Source organism: Phodopus roborovskii, unplaced genomic scaffold (assembly GCF_943737965.1).
Source record: "Phodopus roborovskii unplaced genomic scaffold, PHOROB, whole genome shotgun sequence".
NCBI classification, from domain to species: domain Eukaryota; kingdom Metazoa; phylum Chordata; class Mammalia; order Rodentia; family Cricetidae; genus Phodopus; species Phodopus roborovskii.
In genome coordinates, this window is record NW_026125052.1 from 7695272 (window position 1) to 7717108 (window position 21837).

Genomic DNA, 21837 nt, shown 5'->3' on the forward strand with positions numbered 1-21837 from the left:
TGAACTGCAACTACAAGTTTTTATCCTCCTGTATTGTTTCACATACAAAACTTCACACTAAGGTCTGATTCTGGGGAGTCCCAAGTAAAACACTATTAAAAATTCCCATTAGTGAGACAAAACTCCAATGCATAGAAATGGACTGTTTAAATACAGAAATGGTGTAATTATAATATAATCTCAAACAAACGAAAGAATTCTTTTTAAGGAGTAAAAAGTAATCATTTTAAGATAAATAATAAATTTCAGGAATTGTTTATAAAACATTGTCCTCTGAAACATCTGTGGATTACCAAGGAAGAATATCGACGTTGTCCCATGCCCAAAACTCAGTGAAAGAGTTCTTACAACCTATAGCTCTTACATAATGAAAATCTCAGCAACACAAAAGAAGTCAAGGGGATGTGTTTTGATGACAGTGATGCTGCTTTTGTAACTGATTACCCTTGACCCCATGAAAGTAAAAGTAGATGATTGCCATGATACCATGGTTTTTCTTTTTGCTATGATATTTTACTGTTTGTCCCTTAACACAATAACTATGGACCAAAGACTGTATATGTGGCACTTGCTATGATATTTAAACTTAATATTTCTTTTCTTTTTTGTAGTGAACCATCTACTTTGCTTGTTTACATAATTATCCCTGAATCATCAAAATTCTCTCCCCATATTTTCCCTTGTATGGTCATGTCTTTATTCTTTTCTTTGCTCTTTAGAGAAAAGAACATTTATTTTCTTGCATTGTAGAAGAAACTTTAGCAGCACATTTTAACAGCCTCAGGTTTGTTCAGTAGATGCACTGGGTAATTTTGATGTGTTCTGCATGTCCAGAATTGTCTTCATAAGATATCCTGCCTTTGCTCATTTTGTTTCATTATAATAACTCACCATCCTTAGTGTTAGAATCTATTTTTATTGGTAAAATCTGAGGACTAAACATTCAGTTCTCCATTAGTTGTAAAATTTAATTGGCTCAAAAGAGACACATTAAGTCTTAAACTAGCATGTGCAGCTGTTTTTTTAATGTCACTATTTTGGTTAATCAGCATGTGAACCAAACACAAAACAATTAAAATATTTCACATTCTCTCAGAAACCTGACACTATATTATTTTCTAAAGATACACTAAGCTAGTTACTTATTTTAGACACAATTTTCAGCATAAAATATTGGTTTGCTTCTCTTAGTTTATGTGTGATAGAAAAGAATCTGAAGGAGAATCCTGTAGTCAGTTTTAACACAGTTTTCAGTGGATCCAAACAGCAGTTGACTTAGACCAATGTTCTTGCTTTTAATGACTTTAGAGAGTCATACCTTAATGTGCTTATGCATAAAACCTTTTATAGTTATTTATCTTTTTGGAAGGTGAATATACATATTTTTATAATTATTTATGAATACACTTTTTTGGTTTGGTTGGTTATTTAAGGCAGGGTTTCTCTGTATTGCTTTGGAGCCTGTCCTGGAACTCACTTTGTAGACCAGGCTGGCCTTGAACTCACAGAGATCTGACATCTCATATCAGAGATCCTCTTGCTTCTGCCTTCTGAGTGCTGGGATTAAAGGTGTGTGCCACCAACACCCAGCTAATACCCTAATTATTTTGGAGTCTAACTGCATGAACATAGACATCAAAATATGAAAATTTACAGTAGATAATATAATATTTAAATTTAAAACTAAACTTCTTTTCACTGAAAGTAAAACTTTATTAAAATATTATTCTCAATTCTTTTCTTCTCCATATATTGATCAACACCTTCCAACTCTTATCTGAGACAGTCTCAGTGTGTAGCTCTAACTGGATTGGGATTTACCAAGTAAACACAGGTTTGTCTTGAACTTGTGGAGATCCTCCTGTTTCTGTCTCTGAATGATTATAGACATGTACCATTACCTCTTATCAGGATCTGGTTCCTGACTCTGATCTCATCCAAGGAAGTTACCGAGTTATATTTATTTTGATACATGTGATGCACTGATAATATGCATGTGGGTAACTAGCTCGGACTACAAACTCAGAGAATGCCCGCCAGACCATTTCAGTGTTCATTCATGTGAAACCCAGGCCTGACAAGTAAGAGTAGACATCTGACCTGCAGATCTGTTGCATACTACCTTGTATTTGTTAAGCTACTACATTTATTATTATCTGATTACATCAGTAATACAAACTCATAAAGTATGTATTTGTATTAATATTATTATCGCACTTTAAAAATGGGATACAAGGTCAGACTTTGAGATGTTGAAACAAGAGCATAGGAACAAGCTATATTCAATCCTTCAAATGAGTAGTTCCTTACTTCTGAACTCACATGCTATCTAGCCTTGGGAGTATGTTCATGGGGCTTGACTTTTGAAAGAAGAGCTAGTGATGGAGAATGAATTTAGGAGCAAGCCGTTATCTCTTGACCATACTATTGGGACATATGCTATGCTACCTTTTGTCCCAGGACAACTCTCACCTCTGTCTACATGAAACATGCCAGATTCTTCAATTAGAGTTTATGAAAGCTAATGAAAATGAAAACCCAATTGAGTGATGTTGTGTAAGAGAACCACAAAAGATCTGTTTCACAGGTGAATTTTAAAAAAGAACTCTAAATGAGATGAAACAGGAGCATTTTTTTCTAGTGCTTCCTCAAATTACACTTTTTTTGAGTCTCCATTGTCTATAAAGCCTGTTTTTTTTTATTTTTTATTTTTCTGTTCAAAACTATGTTTGATGTTTTTTGTGATTTGGGGGAGCTTACTTAAAACTACATTTTTTTATGGTAAAAGAAAAACTGCTTTCAGAGGCTGAGACTTCATGTAATAATGGAAAAACCCAATTTCCCCCTTCCATTATCAGTCCCCAGAGCTCTTAGGTAACAGAACATTCTACAATCTACACTGAACCTCTGTCTTGCAAGCTTTTTGAAGTCACATTAAGGTTTAGATTTCCAAAGAAACTACTACCTTCTATCCTATGTACTGGGAAATGCTTTTAATATCAAGTTTGGATGTATTTGTGTTATTATTTCCTTTTTCATTACTTTGTAATAAATGAAACATAATCAAACATTCATTTTATTAACCAATATTTTCTAGAAAAAAAATAAATCATTTACCTAATAAATATATTTGCTCATAAAATAAAACTCCATCCCCATAGCCCCTCGGTTTTTCTATTCTTGAATGATTAAATTCAAGAGGTGAATTCAGATACTCACTTTGTTCTTTGAGACTCAGAAATGGAGTTTTGGTGCCCACTTTTATGGAAACTTAAAAATGCCTCAAATATGCTCATCTCACAGAAGCACTGAGCTCATGGCTTTGTTTTACTTTGCTCACATTAGCTTTTTATAAAATAAGTAAGACCAGAATAAGGGGATGGCCTATCTGGCCTAAAGGCTTGCTGAATAAGTATGATGAACTGAACACATCTCTACTACACAGCTAGAAATATGCAGACACACAGAATTGTCTATCTAGATGACCAGCACTGGGGAATGAAGCAGGAAGAATCTCTGGGCTTGATAGTTATCCTGCTTTCTGAAATGGCAAGTTGCAAGTTTAGTGAGAGACCCTTCCTTAAAGAGTAAGATGGTAAGTCAGAGGCTTTTGTCGTCTATAATCTCCTGTAGAAGACAGCACATACATACACATGCAAACACATAAATACACATTTTCTTTTATTTGAAGAATTCATTCATGTTGATATGTGCTAGTCTACTTCAAATTCTCACTTAGACATGCTGGATGTTGAACCTAGAGCCTCATGCCTGCTAGGCAAGCATTCTACCAATGATCTTCATATGCAGCCTTAATGCAATTATTTTATGCTCAAGGTCTCATGGTGTAAAGCATGCTGGAAGTTTATTACATTATTGTGTAATTGATCATCTATTCTGTTTTCATATTCTTGTAACATGAATGGAAATACAGGTTGATGGGATAAGTCTACTTTCTAAATTTTAGAGTACTGACATGGAATGTACTAATTAATACTCTTAACTACAAGGCTTGAAATGTCCAACTCTTGCACAGCCTCTGAAATAGTTTGTATTGTGAGGTGCAATAGGCAGCTTTTTCAAGAGAAGAAGCAGGAAAATGCATGGGAAATAAACTAGGAGACTTACTAGATTGTTATTTCAATGGGGACTGAGTAGTACAACAAGAGCCATTTATATTCAGGAAAGGAAGAGAAGTCAATGGCTGCTCAGTCCACTAAACTGGATATATCAGAAGTCCCAAAGCTCTGCTAGAGACCTGGAAGTTTCCTGTAAAACCACTGCTGGTCCACTTCAGTATGAAGAACGAAGTAGCTGGAGTCTAGTGTCAGCAGAGATCAGCAGCCACAGTGAATAATGTGTATGTACCTCACTTAAAGAAGCTAAGGTAGGCAAGAAACACCATGCTTCCTCCAGCCTTATGTGGGAAGAGGTTATCAATTTGCAGGTGGACCAACTTCCTTCATCACTGGAAACACCCAGAGACATGTCTCCTTGGTTTATTGTGAGTTCTCTCAAGTTAACAATAAAGACCAACATACCAGATAGGTTTTTGCATTGAATACTTCCACCCTTTTCCTTCTGTTTGTTTTGTTAATTTCAATATGTTAGCTTTTATTTTATCATATTATATCATTATTCCTTAAAAGCATGTTTGTTTCCTAATGAGATGAGAGGGGAGTTGGGGATGAACTGGGAGAAGCAGAAGGAAGAGAAACTGTAATCAGAATAAATTTTGTAAAAAAGAAATAAAATCTGTTTTTTTATAAAAGGGAAAAAAGAAAAACATAAATGGAAATAACATTTTTGAATGGAGACGTCCTTATATCTAGAAAATAAAGTTTAAAAATATTAATATGGAAAAAGAAAGCTTCAAATACCAGAGGCAAAATTATATAGATGACTGTTTTTTTTCTTTTCATTTTATGTGTTGGCCCTAAAGTCTGTGGGCTTTCAGGTAGAAAAAGGCCTCTTTGGAAGTAGTCTAGCTGTCACTCGTGCTATGTTTTGGCAAAGAATGTTGCTCCATTGTCTCCATGGCTTTAATAATTGTGTAGTCCTGCATTTAAAAGTAGTGGATTGATTGAGTTTGTAGGAAAATTTTAAGGAATCCAAGCATTCAAGCAGTACCATAAGGTCTTCTGGGTTTTTTTCACTATTACACCAATTTTAGGAGAAAAAGAAAAAAAAAAGCACAGAGAAAAGATTTGAGAAATTTCTAGTTTTGTTAGAAAAGCCCATGTTAAGTTCTGGCTAGGGAGGGTTTGGTACGGTGTCTAAAAAAAAAAAAAAAAAATAGCATCAGTAAGAAATCCATCACTATGCACTGGGAAATACTGCCCAAGGGCATCTGAGGAACTAAGCAGACTTAACCATTGTAGGCTTAAGGGTAGGAGAAAGTGCATATATTTAAAAGACTTAACCTTGAAAGCAGAGAATCTGAGTGAGCATGAGCACCTATGATATTTCTCATTCACCAAGAGATTAATGCAGCTGTGGTACAGGGGACCCTGCTCCTGACAGAACTGGGAGCAGACAATGGTGCAATTCACTTGAATCTATTCTTACAGGTACACAGAATGCCAATGTTACAGGTACTGGAGGCCTCCATACAGATTCCATTGAACATCTATCAGTCTAGGCAGTAGGTGATAGGTTTGGGGTCCCTGAACACATCCTCTTCGGCAGTGATATGTGAAGCTATGAAGGTGGAGACTGGTGAAGGTGTCTGAGATATGAAGGATATCTGCTGATGGGAGTGTCATTCAAGCTGAAAAACAGCCTAAGTCAAAGGCCATATGGAATGCAATCAGTCAGACCATAGTCACATGCTGGCAAGCCTTTGTCTAAAGAAGTCACAGCATGACACTGTGTGCTAGACAAGGATTTGATATTTTCCTTTATAGCTTCTGGTCTTACATTGAACACCCCTTGCTAGCTATTCTATTTTTATTTTTTTCTTTTCAAAAATAGGATATTTTCTAAATATTCTATTATCATAATGAGAGTGTTTATTTTGAACCAATATATCTTGAAAGCATACAAATTCCATTTTGACTTGATAGACGTTCACAGCTAGCCATTTACTTTGAATCAGAAGAGACTTTGTACTTACTAGTGTTAGAAAAGCTAAGACTTTGGAGGCTTTCCAAGATGGACTACATGCATTTGCATTTGGGGATGGCCTAAATAAAGCCTTGTAGGCCAGACATAGAATATGGTAGTTTGAATAGGAGATGGCCAGCTGATGATACTGATTTGGGGGGTTGTGAAAACTTTGGGATATAGGATCTATATGGAGGGTCTTTTGAAAGTTACTGGTCCCATAGTGTTGGAAACCAGAAGTTTGCTGACCCAACCCCCTGACAATGGGCAGGAAAACATGACCTTGTCATCTCATTACAGGGGCTGCGTAGGGGACTCAGTTTCCCTTTTAAAGCAAGTGCACACCCCTCTTTCTCTCTCTTTTGCTTTCTTTCTTCCTCTTTTGCTCTCTCTCTCCTGATTTTGGTTGGCCACCAGCTAGCCCCTTCTTTTCTCCCCGTCTCTCCTATTCAGTTCCTGGTGCCTCTATGTCTTTTCCCTTCTCCCTCACTCCCCTTTCTAAATAAACTCCTCATTCAAGCACTATCTGCCTGGCTTGTTATTGTTATTCCCACCTATGTGTGTTGCCCTCACAGGCTGTGCAACCTGCTATGCTCTCCCAGGTGGTCTCTTACCTTGGGACCCCACCAACTGAAGACCCTCACCCAGAGACCACCAATCACCCCCACTCCTTCTACAGCTTTTATTCTTATAACTGTAACAAAAGAACACATTGTCTCTTGCTTTCTTTCTGTCTTCAGTCTACCATGTGAACAGGATCTCTGATGGGAGATTCCATTATGTATATATATGTTTCTCATACTGGTTAATGAATAAAGCACTGTTGGCCAATAGGAAAGGAAGATAGGAAGGACTGGGAGACAAGGAGGAAAGAGGAAGTAGTAAGGAGGAGTCAAGATGGAGAGACTGGGGAGACGAGACACCTGCTGTATTCCCCAGTAAGATGAGGTCACATGGAAATACATAGATCAGCAGAAATGGGTTAATACTTAAGACAGAGCTAGCCGATAAGAAACTAATAACGGGCCAATAGCATTATATCAAATACAGAGTCTCTGTGTGTTATTTGGGGCTGGAGCGACAGCGGGACCAGACTCGCGATGGGCAGAAAAAACTTACACCTTACATATGGTGCCCACATGGCTAATAGGAACTTCCACTTAAAATTTAACAAAACCTTAAAAAAGGGTTTTACAAACAAAAGAACAGAGACAAGCAAGGTTTCTTGGTAGCAGCATTTTTCTTGGTTGGACTCTGCTTTGCAAGAGACAAGCAGATAATTGTGCAACTCCTTTAAGGGAAATTTCCTGACTCAACATAAGCAGCAAAAAACCACAAGGCTTTTATATAACTCTAACAATTTATTACTGTGTATGAGAGATGGCAATGGTTGTGACCACATCTCCAAGCCAACAGTATGCTTGCTAGATGGCAACTCAGACCAAGGCATTGTTATAGATATGAATACTTTGGTTTGGAATGGATTTTCATTTATTGATACAATTTAAGGTCAATTTGGTGATATGTATTTTTCTCCTCATTTAGGTACATTGTTTATCTAGCTCATTTAGAAATGTAATGTGTAATGTAGTACAGATTATAGATAATTACCTATAATAGTCAAAGCTTAGAGTTAAGTTAGTTAGGTTTTTCAGGATACACAGAGATGTATTTCAGATGGATAGGAATTCTTAAACCTTTCAAAGACCTACAGAATATGGCATTTAAAATGGTTTAAGGTTTTTCTTGACAATGAGGCACAAATGCTCCTGGCAACACCATCTGTGTCAGAAAGGAAGATGGACATCAAAGAAACATGTTATGAAGTTTACTTCCAATATGGCAAGACTGGCCATTTGGACAAGATACTGCTCTTGTCTGGACTGTTTGACTTTATGCTGTATAAACTGGACATGCAGGACCCACAGAAAAGTGACTGCTGATTCAAAATGAACATTGCTACAGAGTTCCTACTTCATGGAAGTGTCTGCCAGACAGTCTGCAGTACACAAAGAAAAGTGACTGACAAACTGCCAATACAAGAAGACAGTTTAAAGTTTCCTACTTTGCTGAAGAGTCTGCTAGACACACCAAGGCCTATGGGCTGAAGATGGAACCTTACAGAAGAACTTCAGGTGACTGACAAGGCAAGATGTCTCTGCCATTTCTAGAGTTTATATACTATCCTTCTGTGGTCTTTGAAGGAGTTGAAGACACATAGTTATGGTTATAGTTTTCCTTAGTTAGGCTTAAAGATAAGTTACATATAGGACTTTAGACTCACAAATATAGAATAGATAATAAAATAGTTTCTTAAATCTTGCTAAATATTAATGGACTATATAGTGTTAACTGTGATTCTTATTTTATAACTGTTATGTTATATATTTTGCTATGTTAAGGTTAAAACCCTTCTTTTTATTTAGACAGAAAAGTGGAGATGATGGGAGATGACATTATGTATATATGTTTCTCATACTGGTTAATGAATAAAGCACTGTTGGCCAATAGGAAAAGAAGATAGGAGGGACTGACTAGGAGACAAGGAGGAAAGAGTAAGTAGTAAGGAGGAGTCAAGATGGAGAGACTGGGGAGAAGAGACACCTGTCATATTCCCCGGTAAGATGAGACCACGTGGAAATACATAGATCAACAGAAATGGGTTAATACTTAAGACAGAGCTAGCCGATAAGAAACTAGTACCTGGCCAACAGCATTATATCAAATACAGAGTCTCTGTGTGGTTATTTGGGGCTGGCACGGCGGCAGGACCAGATCAGCAGTGGGCGGAAAAACCTTATTCCTTACAACTCTCTGTCATGTGCTGCCTCCCTATATGCATAAAACATGGAGCTAAGTGGTCATGGATGGCTTCCTCTGAAATTATATACTAGGATAAACACTTCCTCGCTTAAGTTGTATATGGAAGCTGATGAAAAGCCTGTTTAACAGGCTCTTAACAACTGTTAGTAACAGTTATTAAAAAGTGAGTCCTAAGCCACGTTTCATGGAATACATCTATAATCTCAGCACTCAGGAGGTAGAGGCTGGAGGAGTAGGAACTCAAGGCATGCTAATTACAAAAAAAGTTAGAGGCCAAATTAGGTTTCATGAGACCCCATTTTAATAATAATAAAAATACAGATGGATATGGTGTCTATGACACGTGGTCCTTGAGGTTTACAGGCTTGCCAGCTTATAGCATAGCTGGTTAGTTTACAGCTAGTGAAAAAACTGGTTTCGAAACCACATGATGAATGGGGTTTGAGGAATGGCACCAGAGGTTATTCCCTGATCTCCATTTGCATACATTAACATGTACACATGTGCCTATGCACACATGAACTCATGTTCACATTCATAGCACACATTCATATGCCTAAGACCTAGGCAGAAAGTACTTCTTTTTTTTTTTTTTTGTGCTTCCTATCTTTTTATATATATATATATAATTTTTTATTTAATTTTATATAACAAAGTCCAATTAAATGAAAACAAACATTTATACACAATATTTGGGAATTTGGGCGTCGTTCTTTCCAAACTACTTCCTGCTGGTAAGGGGCGCTGTCTTGGGGAATTCGAAGAAGATTCAGATATCCTAGCTGTAGTCTGTAGGGCTGTTTTGTCCAGCTGTTTGGAATGTAGGATCAGCTTGTACTCTGTTTCATGCGGTCTGGTGTGATCAAACCACATTAGTCTGGAAGGAATCCACATCTTTTCATTTTCTGTGGAAACAAAAATAGAAATCCTTTTCCCCAGTAATTTGTTCTTCAAGTTAAATTTTGGAGTCAAAGCATTTTTTTTTAATTTATTATTTTACATGTCGATCCCAGTTCCCTCTCCCTCCCTCCTTCCCTCCCTTTTACCCTCTCTGCCCTCTCACATGCACTCTACACACCCCCATCCCATCCCCCCACCACAATTCCATATGTAAGGGAATGCCATCCAGTTGGGGTCATGTAGATGTGACAGGTCCTGTGAAGTAGGGACTAGGACTTCTCTCCTGTCTCTAGAATAAGGCAGTTATCCCTCCATGGGGGATATGTTTGCAAAGTCCTTTTGTGCACCAGGGATACATCCTGGCTCCACTGTCTGAGGTCTCTTAGACTGCTCAGACCTTCTGGCTGAGACTCATATTCAGGGGGGCCTGAGTCAGTCCCCTGCTGGCTTCCCAGCTATCAGTCTAGTGGCCCTTAGCTCCTCCTTGTTCAGGTAAGCTGTCTCTATGTGCTTCTACCGCATGGTCTTGTCCTCTCCATCTGCTTCTGGGTTCTAGTTCGACTCAGTGTTTATGTATGGGTGTTTGCTCGTATTTTCAACAGGCATTAGTTGAGGGCTCCATGGAGAAGTTAGTTGTTGATCTCACTCTCCTCCGCGAAGGGCATTTATGATAGCCTTTCCACGGAAGCTGAGTTTGTTAGTTGGGAGCAGTCTTATAGTTCTCTCGACCTTTCTTTGTGTTCAACTTTATCTTCAAACCAATATTGGCTCCCTCTTTTATGTTCTCTCTCTCTCTGTCTCTGTCTCTGTCTCTCTCTCTCTCTCTTTCCTATCTTCCATTCCTAACCAGGCTCAATCCTCCTGGTCGCACATGCCTTCCTCTCCTCCCCCTCATTTTCTCCTACTTCTCTCTCCATTCACTGTCCTCCCCCACTTCACCTGAGCTCTGGGGGACTTGTCCCTTCCCAGTTCTGTGAGGGACTTTATAGGAATCTCTTAGAATACACCTTGCATCCTAGTTCCTCTGGTGATGTGAATTATAGGCTGGTGATCATTTGATCTAGTTCTAAAATCCATATATGAGTGAGTACATACTGTGTTCCTCTTTTTGTGACTGGGTTACCTCATTCAGGACAGAAAGTACTTCTTATGACATATTTCATAAACTTATAGACCAAAAACTTCCATCAAGGTAGTAGTGATAGGCTTAATTAATAACTGACATGGAATGAAAATAGTACCTTTAAGTACAGGGTCCAGTCTGGGCTTTCACACTAATCAATTTTCAATCTTAAGTGAAAAATGTAAGTGTAAGAAATGACATCTATTTTCAAGTATTGTATTCTATTGTTTAGTGTCTTGTTTCTTCTAGACAGATTTTTGGCCTGTTAAATCATGGTTAAATGTCAGATATCTAGATATTCAGTCTGCTTTTATTTCATATTAAATTATCAGATACAACCTATTATTATTTTAAAACAAAGAATTTATATTAGTTTTCACTGATGTGGAACTCAATACATAAAGTGTGACATTGCTTTTTGTTCCAAATTCCATTTTATATATCATTGAACAATAGATGTCACTGTTTTGCCAATAAATATAAAATTATTTCATTTGATTATTTTTCTTCATGAACAACCCTTTTGCATAACACAAAAGTTAAAAGTTCTAGTACAAAAAACTCAAGCAGTGGAAGCATCTCTTAAATATTAATATCTGCTGGTGTTCTAAGAAACAAATTAATATACTCAATTTATTATTTTCTGAATCATTTAAAATATAACCAGTTTAAAATTACTTTTTTAAGCCCTCATGTTTATGTTTTAGCAATTAGACATCATTTCATGGAGAGTTAGGAAAAGATTATTTATAAAATATGTTCTCAGAAGAGGAAAAGCAATCTCTCAGATTATAATTATATCTTAAGTCCATGTATGGGTTGGTGAATAGATTTGATTGACAGCTACAAAATTGGAATTCTGGGATAGAAATGCCAAGAAGGAAGAGATGCTTAAAGAAATGTGATCGAGGCTAGCTATAAGGAATGGTCAAAAGATGATTGTATTCTGGACCTTGTGGCTGGTGTCAAGACCATATTCAAATTGGTGTCAATTTCAAACAAACACATCAGAATTATTGAAAAAGCTGAAATCAAATTGCTATAGTATAGGTAGAGGGAAGTTGACCTTAGAGAAACAGTGGATGATATTTGGAGATTAACGATGATGCACCTCTTTGGACCTGTCTTGAAAGAAAACTAATAAAGGCACAAGACTGAAAAATTTATCATCCATTTTCTTAATTTCTCTATGGAATATAGCACATTCTACTAATGCCCCACTTGTGTATCCTTGATAAACAGAACTACAATAGGTCAACTCACAGATTTTGGCAAATGAGGGAAAACCAGGCCCTGAATCTAACAAGCTGTAACTCCTTGTTGTATTTGTAAAGCAGGTTAGGATTTATGAACCACTTTCACTCTTATTATCCAGGCTGCTTTCTAACTCCTCAGCTCATTGTTATCTGACTTCTGTATCAATCCAGTCACTCAGAGGTTATTAATAACCTGACATCTCAACACCACTGCTCTTAAGTCATTATCCTACAATACTGCTTTCTTTTTAACATGGATAATGACTCTCTCCCTTAAGTCATTTTCGCCTGTGGTTTCTGTATCTTTCTTTCCTCTCATCCCTGGTTTTGTTTTTATTTTTCTGACTTCTCATTTTTTAACCCTTTGTGCAAAGGAACTATTGCCTCTTTCATATTTTAGCACTGGTCATCGTGGATTTCTGCCTCTGCACTTCTGTTTTCTGAATACTTTTCTTAATGACTCTATTCATATGGAATGTTCATATGGAATGTTCAAGCCACCTTAAAGTAAAAGCCATTAGCTTGCGAATGTTTGCTTCCTCTAGGTACCAGGGGCTTAGGACATGTGTCAAAAAAATGATATGGTTTATTCCTTCAGTCTTTTCTCATTTTGAAGTATTGTTCTTGTACATATACTTTTTTATGGTACTCTTCCCCTTCAACACAGTTCCTTACAGCTCCATCCCCTCTGTAATAGTTGAATGGTGAGAACATGCCTTTCAATGAGAAGCTTGTTAACATAGAGACTCAGAGGGAAGAAAGTAGACCAATATTTAACTTTGCATCTTAAAATCAACTTTTGGAACCTACAGTAGTGACTGTGATGGCTATGAGTTTGCAAAAGATTACATCACCTTTTATTTTTCATTTTATTTTATTTGCCTAAGTATAATCTTCTAAACCTCATGCTGTAAAATATATTCATAAACATTTTTCCTATGTGCCTATCAAATAAGATCCAGAAAAAAAAAGATCCAGGACACTAATGTACATGGGAAGTCTGTGCTACTTTCATTTCTACTACAGTGATAAAATTCCCTCACAAAATAATATACAGGATATAGGATTTGCTTTAACACCCACTTCCAAGTTGCAATCAACTATAGCAAGGAAGCAAGATGGCAAGAACCTAAAGCAGTTGGTAATGGGATATCCAAAGTTATGAGAAAAAACAAAACAGCAAATGAACATATACTGTGTATTCAACTAGATTTTGCTACCATTATACAACACAGCTCCCAATCTCAGTTCCACATTAGCTTTTTCACACAGACATGCTCACAAGCTAATGTATCTAGAAAATCTCTCATTAACACAGTTTTGTCAAATTGACTATTAAACTCAACATTGAAATATCCTTGTCTTGTTTTACCCTTTGTGGGTGCCCATAAAGATGGCTGCACTCCATCTTAGCACAAGGACAGAGAGATCAAAGTTGTCCTCAGCAAGTCATAAGACCTAAAGGTCAAAGGTGTGGCTACAGAAGGATGCTTTGGCTGTCTTATTCTAAATAACAGACCTAAATCTGAGGTCTGACTCTCAAGGCTAGGGAAGGAGAAGTTGGACGTGAGGTGTGGCTCCTCCTGACCTCAAGACTAGGGAACAAGAAGTTTGAGCTAGGGTGTGGTTACTGAACCCTTAGAATTAAGTGAGGAAGAAAAGTCTGTTCTGTCTGCATAGTACTGTATTCCCCGTTATAGATAAGGTATGTAAGAGTGGCATTTCAGTATTTACAGATCTGCCCTCCTGAACTTTATTCTGTCTCTCTGTCTTTTATCATCTACAGCTAGCCTTTCCCTCATCCACACTCCCCCACTCAGGTATGGACTTGGGGGCCACTGGGCTTGCTTCTATTGCAGTCCCACAAAGACTGCTCCCGCCACACAGTAAAGGTAAGATTCTCCACTGGTATCAGGATTCAGAAACGGATTCAACCGTTGTTGGGCTCCTTATTGCTGGCCTATCCTTCATTAGCATAGAGAACATTTTATGTTGTCCAGCAATGGTTGGAAGCAAATTATCAAGCCAAAGTTCACTCACAGGTGGCAGAAGAGTCAAATATTGGTTTCTCTGGTCAAATGTAGCATAGGTGTAACAGTAGCTGACAAAAAGTAGCCCCCTGTGGTTAAATCAAAGAAACAGCATTAGTCTCTGCACTGTGGACTTTTTGTTGGCTATCTAAATGGATATATGAGTAAGGTAGATGCTGTATAGGCATATAAATGCTTACTTACCAATGTGAACAAATACTGATGACTAGGCCTCCAAGTGTCAATGCCCATATGGAAATTTTAGTATCTGTCATTAGACAGAATTATTTTTCAAAAAGAAAATAAAGATAAATATATATATACTTGATTTTATATCTTACATGGTTAAAGCAGATATAAAGTATAATTATTCCCACATGAATTTTGAGTACTTATGAAGTACCACTGACCAATATGATGTGAGATATGAACATGACACACATCAAACAAAATGTTGCACTCCCTCTTAAAGACAATTTTAGAGGGGGAAGAGAACTCTGAACAAGTTTCTACTTTGTGGTCCTTCACACTCAGGTGTAGGGCCCTGCCTGGACCCCCAAGACACCTTGAGCAAGCCTGATGCTGTTAGCCAGAACTCCTTGCTCCAAACCTGTTTGTTTGTATTCTTCCTGTTTTGATAACACACACCTTGTAACAACACACACCTCATAGGGAGGAGCTAAGCCTAAAATTCCTGTAATTTTCCACTGTGCTGTAAGTCAGTATTTAAGCCTGTTCCATCCCAATAAATGGCATTTGGCATTCAGCTTTCCAACTTTGCCATTGAACGAATGATCGGCTGTCTTGTCTTTATTTCAATCTCTAGGCCTTCGCCCGATTAGTGGAACAGATCGTAACTCCATTGACTTGCCTCCGAGTGCCCTTACTGTCATCTAAACTGTAAGGTACCTCCATCATCACAGCATTGTTGTACACTGGTGAATGGGCCACTGCTGGGGTTTAAAAGGCCAACGTCCATAGGCTCACGTTTGAACTTTGATCATGAGCTTACAACACAATGTTTGGAAAGTGAAGCTTTGCCGGAGGAAGAAGGTAAATGGGGATGGGCATTGAGGCATTATAGCTTGGACACACTTGTTCACTGTCAGCCTTCTGACTGCTACTGCAAAGTGATCTGCCACATGTTGGTTTCTGCCTCCTAGACTTCCCACTCTTTTAGACTTTATCCCTTTGATATTCAAGCAGAACAAGCCCTTCCTTCCTCACTCTCTCCTTCCCTCCCTCACTTCTTCTTCCCCTGCCTTAAATTGCTTCTTGCCAGGTATTTTGACACAACAATAAGAAAAGTAACCAATGTAGTCACTGTGTGACAGCTTTCCTCCAAATCATTTGGTCTTAATGAACTGTTTCTATGTACTCACAGCATTTTGTTCACTAACCTGGAATTTTAAACAATTTTTTTCCTTATTGTAAGAATTTGTCTTCTCATTTAAACTATATATTCATTAAGGATAGGTATTACTGGAAGCCCATGTTTCTATCTTTGGCATTTAGTATATAGAGGATTAAAATCTTTTATTAATACTTCCTATGTTAGTGATCCAAAAGGATTATGAGATTAATTTAATAAGTACTAATAGTAATTTTTCACATTCATGAAGCAGATGAGAAAATAATGAAGCCTAGAGAGGGTCAAAATGCATTTGGATTCACATAGCTACCAGATGGCAAATAATTAAAACAAACCCAGAATCTGATTCTAGGTATGATAATTCTTCCTCAATGGTCATGTTTATTCCCAATATCAACTTTAAACCCATGTGTAGATAGCAGAATATAAAGGATACAGACTCAATTCTCTAGGATGGCCCAGTACATATTCCCTTTTCATCCTTATGGACCAAATACAACCTGAACTTAAGCCTGGTATATAAGGTAACTATGTCAAAACGTGCCAATTACTTCAGTGTAACACTATTTGTATTTGTTACTATGATGATTTCCTCATTTTCCCAAGAATCATTTCATTCCTTTTATTGCTACCTTTTGTATGTCTTCTATCTCTGTAACAGAATATTGCCACTGGCTCATATACAAAGAAGTTTGTTTAGCTCATTGAGTGGATAAAGAATGTCCATGGTAAGTGGCCCCATCTGGTAATGTCATCATATGGTATCATCCTATGGAAACATATGAGGACAAATATTTAGTTGTGTGGAGAAAAAAACAGGAGGATCAAGTCCTCTCCCTCCCCAGAAAGAGCTTTATTGATCCCTAGTAATGAACCACTTAGTTTCTAAGGCATGACATCTCAATAGTGCCTCATCTTCAAATGAATTATCAGCAAAGGAGATAGGAAAAACAACTGACATAAATCATAGCACCATTTAGGCCCTTCTAGTCCATCTACAGCTGCAGGCACATCTTTCGTAATCAGGATAATCTCAAATGTGGAACTTCAGAGGCTGCCTTCACAATTTTACCCACAGTTATGACTTGGCTCCATTCCCTGTTTGAACCATTAAAACATTCTGTATTTTTCCCTTTTTAACTCCTAAGATTACATTTATTTAAGATTAAAAAGGAAATGACATAAAAAGAAAAAAATCACATTTCAAGAAAATGATAAGTTAAGGTTTTCTATGAGCAATTGCTTCTTTGAAGAATAAAAAGAATTCTAAGAATAATTTATAAATGACAAGCTTGCTTTGAAGATATAACTTACACTATGAACAACAGGCAACTTTTGACATTGATTTTCTTAGAGAGCATACATTAGTAACTACATTTCTGGTTTTGAAATATTTTAGTAATCAAAATTCAAAGAAAAACTCATCCATTCACTTATTCACTCAGCATGTACACACACACACACACACACACACACACACACACACACACACACACACAATCAATTCTATGTGCAGAATGCTAAAAAATAGAGTTTGAAAAGTTGATATTGCAAGTTCATAATAGAAAGTTTTGCAGATATGAAATCTTTAGCTTAGAGTTTTAATGCCACTTTTTATTAGTTGCAAGTTCCCACAGTAATTTAAAAATGTCTGTCCACTACAGGAGAAAATCTACTTTAATTAACAGATAAGCATAGCTTATAATTACCATGCCAAGGTTTTTGTGTGTAAATGGATGCTTTCAAAGTACTAAGAGTATTTATTTTTCTCAGATTGGGAGCTCTGACATTTTCCTTACAATCTTATTAGTGTTAATTTACTTTACAATCCTCCATTTTAACTGCAGGGCATCTGTGCAAACTGTCAACAGTTCTCATAGTGAACTCCAGTTGACTTAATTCCTGAGAATGTTTCATTACAGAATATTTTATTTGATAGATATTTTCCCATCAAGTGCCATATGGATTCCTAAGAAATGTTTTGTTTAGTTTGTAGCCCAGGTAGTCCTAGAACTTATGTACACCAGGCGGTTCATAAAAAAATTCATTAGTCTGCTTTGCTTTCTCTGGAATGACAGGAGTAAGCCACAAGGCTTGGTCCAGAAAATTATTAAAACCAGTGTACAGGGTAACATGCATTTGACCAAGAATGGATGAACTGAAGAAACTCAAGGGGAGCAGAGATACAGTGGCTGGCGAGAGAGAACACATTACTGGAGAGATTTTAAATAGTATCTGCAGATATGCACATTAGAACTCCTGGGAAATATATGAGTATGTATGCTATATACCACATGCCAAAATACACAGTTTTATAACATCTTTTTGCCATAAGGATAAAAAATGTGGGAAGATTAAAAAAAAACCCAACCAAACAAACAAACAAAAAAAAACCAAAACAAAGACAACAAAACAAAACATAAATCGTGGGGAGAATTGCAGCCAGGAATTGGCTTCATTTCTCAATGAAATTTTTGGTTTTCAGTTTTTGTTAGCATATATTAATTATCCAAACTAATGTGCTCTATTAAAACAATTACACAAATACATATACTGTACTTTTATCATGTTTGCCTTTCCAGATTTTTCATTTTTTTATTACTTTAGGGTTTTTCTTTAATTGTTAGTTTTAAAAATTCAAGTTAGGCAGTGGTGGTACATATCTTTAATCTCAGCACTCAGGAGGCAAAGGCGGGTGCAACTCTTGAGGATGGGGTCAGTTCGGTATATGGTGCAAAGTCCAAGTCACCTGGAGTTATACAGAGAAAACTTTTTTTAAAAAAGGCAAAGCAAAAGCAAAACAAAAACAAAATTTTAAATCCCCTCCATCTGCCCTCCATCTCCCCAATGTCCAGCACTTTAAGTTCTTCCCTGCCACTCCTACTTTCAAATTGACAGCTTTATTGTTGTGAACAAACAATATAAGGTGCACAAAAATATAAATCCAACCTGCTGAGTGCATTCAGTTAATTTGTGTGTATATGTTTGCAGGGAACAGCACTTTGAACTCAATAACCAATCAAGTAACCAAGTAACCCATCTCTGGACTTAGCTAATTATTCTAACTTTTTTTTTTTTGGTTTTTCAATACAGGGTTTCTTATTATTATTTGTATTGTTTTGGAACCTGTCCTGGAACTAGCTCTGTAGACAAGGCTGACATCGATCTCACAGACATCCATCTGCCTCTGCCTCCCGAGTGGTGGGATTAAAGGCGTGCAGCACAAACACCCTGCTTCTAACTATATCTTTTACCATCTCCTCTCTCCTGTTTTCTCCTTTGGCCACTGCCTATTTTTAGTCGTAGATTCCACATACATGATAAAACAGACTATTTATCTGTATATAGAAGCACAAATTCATTTCAAAGAACACAATTTCATTCTTTTTGGCTTAATAAATATTGCTATGTATACACATTTTCTTTACCCACTCATGGGTAAATGGGTTAATGACTGATTACACGACATGTGCTACAGTGAACATGCCACTGTGGGTAACTATTGTGCACTGATGCTAACTAGTAGCTTTCAGATGTATGTAAACACACACACACACACACACACACATATGTATGTGCGTACATATATGAGTCTGTCATGTTGGTAAAAATTTAAGCATCATTAACACACATGGTTGACTAAGATAATGCAATGTTGAAAAAAAAGCCTTTTAGAAAACTCCTTAGGATGACCAATTTTGCTGATTTATATATACTGCAGACTTAGGAGTTACACACACAGAATATATATATATATATATATATATATATATATATATATATATATATATCAGAATCCCAACGAGCAATGTCAAAAGTCAGAATATACACACTTGTGATTGAAAGAAGCAAGCCAGGGTTGCACACATAACTGAAACATTATTCCACTCTCATGAAAAAGTTACTATCTTTAACTTTAATATATGGACTAAGTACGAACTGCAATGAAGAGAGGAGGAAGCTGCTAGAGCACTATGATTTATGTCTTGTGAGTGGTCCTCACTCAGGTGAGTCTCCTTTGTAAAGCATTGAATCATAATGGCTGTTTGTGCTCTTTATATTATACTTGTTAGAAAATAAAATAATTGCTATCAAAATGCTGAAACACCAAGTAGTTTATCCAAACTTGTGTGACAAAACTGTTTAGGATACTTGACATCATAAGTAGAACAATGTTGTTAATAAAAACACCATTAATTGCCATAATGATGACACAAAGGGAGGGGGAAAATCAAGCTGCCTTCTTATCTTTTCATTAAGAGTTTGTAGATTCATGACCCCAACTGGATGGCATTCCCCTACATATGGTATTGTGGTGGGGGGTTGGGAGGGGAGGGTGTTTAGAGTGCATGTGAGAGGGCAGAGAGGGTAAAAGGGAGGGAAGGACGGAGGGAGGGCTGGAGGGGAGGGAGGGAAGGAGGGAGAGGGAACTGGGATCGATATGTAAAATACTAAATTAAAAAAAAAAAAAAAAAAAAAAAAAAACGCTTTGACTCCAAAATTTAAGTTGAAGAACAAGTTACTGGGGAAAAGGATTTCTATTTTTGTTTCCACAGAAAATGAAAAGATGTGGATTCCTTCCAGACTAATGTGGTTTGATCACGCCAGACCACATGAAACAGAGTACAAGCTGATCGTACATTCCAAACAGCTGGACAAAACAGCCCTACAGACTACAGCTAGGATATCTGAATCTTCTTTGAATCCCCCAAGACAGTGCCCCTTACCAGCAGGAAGTAGTTTGGAAAGAACGACGCCCAAATTCCCAAATATTGTGTATAAATGTTTGTTTTCATTTAATTGGACTTTGTTATATAAAATTAAATAAAAAATTATATATTAAGAAAAAAAGAGTTTGTAGATTATGTCAGTAAGAATTACAAGCGAGGGTAGACTCTGTGTGTATGCACATGTGTGAACACATGAACAAGTGTGTGTGTGTGTGTGTGTGTGTGTGTGTGTGTAAGTTGTCATGCATCTGTGCTTGTCTGTACACTCCCAGCCAATGGTTGTATAGTATAGTAGAATATGTCAAGTGTCCTGCTCTATCAAATTCTACTTTAGCCTCTTGAGACAGGTTCCCTCACTGAAATTGAAGCTTGCCACTTTTCAGCTGGATTGCCATCCAGCAATCTCCTGATTCATACTCTATCCCCTTTCCATGCTAGTGTTATAGAAGTGAATTACCATATTTTGCTCTTAACATGGGTGTTGGGGCTCAGAGCTCACATCTGCCTGCTTGTACAGCCAAACCTCTTACCCACTGAACTGCCCTCCTTTGCCCATCAGGCAAATTTTAATTTTTTCTTCTCTCATATAGTTAATTCCAATCAATTTTCCCTCCTTCCCCTCTACCCAAACTCTCCCCTCCACCTTCCCTCTGCCCAAGATCAATCTCCCTCTTTATTCCCTCAGAAAAGAGCAGGCCTCCCAGAAGACATCCAACAACTGATGGGAGCAGATATAATGTCACACATTAGGCAGAGCTCAGGGGATCCTGCAGAGGAGGGAACCAGAGGGGTCAGGAACACCACAAAACAAGGTCTACAGAATCAACTAACAGGTAATCATGGGGGATTGCAGAAAACAGGAGCTACCCTGTAGAGGTCTAACCTAGGTTCCCTACATATATATTATGGTTGTACAGCTTGAAGTTCTTGTGAGATTCCTAACAGTGGATCAACTCTTTTTACCTACTTGTGTGACCCATCTCTTACTGCGTTTCTTCCTTCAGTGTTGATGTGATAGTAAGTGTGTGGTCTTACGGTAGCTTGTTATTTCATGTTTTGTGGGTGTCCCATTCTTTTGTGTTGAAGGTTTTTACTTAATGAAACAGTCATCTTATACTAAAGTTTGATTTGAAAAGTTTCAGTTGTTTTAATAACGATATGCAATTACATCTGAAGAAATCAATCAACATAGTGAAACATATTTAAAGACATGTATATTAACTATTAAAGACTCAAGGTCAATTCTGGTCTCACACTGCTCTTCATAGGATCCTAGAATTCATTTACTAGTATGGTCATTTATGTATGATTGTCATCACTTCCTCTCAGGCCTTCATTTTATTAGAGTTTGAAACAAGCTATTCTTACTCAATGTGGCTCCAGGATTTGGAGGCTACACTTTTGTGTCCCCGCTTTCCCAACTTTGTCTCATGATTTCTGTGTAAATCACTTGAGTTCTTTAAAAGTAAGTTTAGAATTGACAGATTTAGAGCCACAA